This window comes from Vidua macroura, chromosome 3, assembly GCF_024509145.1.
Source record: "Vidua macroura isolate BioBank_ID:100142 chromosome 3, ASM2450914v1, whole genome shotgun sequence".
In the NCBI taxonomy this organism is placed as follows: domain Eukaryota; kingdom Metazoa; phylum Chordata; class Aves; order Passeriformes; family Viduidae; genus Vidua; species Vidua macroura.
The window spans coordinates 68,991,564-68,993,059 of NC_071573.1; positions in this window are offsets into that span (position 1 = coordinate 68,991,564).

Below are 1,496 nucleotides of genomic sequence, written 5' to 3' on the forward strand. Positions count from 1 at the left end.
TATACCATGTCCACTTCTATTATTGTTGGGGACAATGGAGAAATGGGTTGGGTAAGGCAGATTTTCCTAAGCCTGTCTGGCATAAAGAGACACGTCTTCAATTAGAGGACTTTCAGATCTGAAATCTCTAGAGTTCCCTTTCCTTACAGCTTGGTCCCTCACACCTCCAGTGTGTTGCAGCAATAGTCCCCAAAAGGAGAGCTGAATGCATGACTACGTGTGTGCAGTCAGAGCCATGGAACACTGCAGTATTTTTTATGGCAGGCCTTTAGCCTCACTATTGCTCTTCAGCCCTTATTTAAAACAGAGCATGTCAAAGGACAATTGGCATTTGGGAAGCCAGCAATTGTTAAGAGAAAGAACATTGACTCCTGCAAGTTGCAGTATGCAGTATGGAACAATAAAATAATCAAAGATGGAGAGCCACAGGGTACTGGCCACCAGGATGGCTCAACAACATCACATCTGCTAAAATTAAACATATTTTAACAGACCACATAAGCACAACTTTGGTGAGGGTTTTTTGTTTTTTAACAGCCTTAACCTTACTGAGGTAACAGTGGACCCTGTTGACTTAAAATTCTGCCGCCCTTATTCTTTAGAGCAGTCGTACCAAGATCCTCCTCAGCTTTAATATTTGTCATAGAATAACCCAAACACAGCTTTATGAAAAAGTACACGTGTTTGGTAGCCTGAAAAGAAAATTAGCCCAGAAGTTGATACTTCTCATACAGTATCCAAATTATTTAATTAGCCTTCCATGGAGGTGGTGCCAGCATGGTGTGTTGATGCAGCACATGCTTTGTGATGCTTATGGAGAAAAAAATTAAAACTGAGATTTTCCTTTAGCAGACTTTTGCAAAAATAATTGCAGCTATTTAAGGGAAGGGTGTATTCAGTGTTGTCAACTCCAATGATTTTTATTGTGGTATTTTCTGTGCTTCTTGCAACTCCAGTTTCAAAAGGCAAGCTCAACAACTGAAAGAGGCCAATACCTGACATGCCAGCAGCTTCCTGAGAAGGCACAATAACACTGTGTTAGGCAGTGGTACTTCTTGGCACCTACTTACACATGGGGAAAGGGAGGTCTGTTTTCATTGTGATAAATTTTCAATTAAGAAAATAATTTTCTAGTATGTGGTGACAGCCTAAAATCATGACAGAAATTTACCTTAAATGGTCAACAAAGTAAACACAAAAGGAGTGGGATGTGGGTCGACATTTGGGGTCACCTGGAGTGCACTACAACATTGAGCTCAGCCTCTAGGTTGAGCGAGTCTCCTGAAATGCTGTGGCATTATCTGCCAACTCAGTATGGCTGCCTCTGTTATTTTAAGGTATCTGAAGTGTTTTAGCACTGTGAAATAGTCTGTCTCAATTGGCTTCTGAGCCTCTTAGCCAATTTCTGCCACATTTAATAGGGAGAGCTCAAAGATACTAAGTGCCTGTGAGTTTCATGGAAAGACTTAACCAAGCAAAGAGCGAGCCCCAAACCC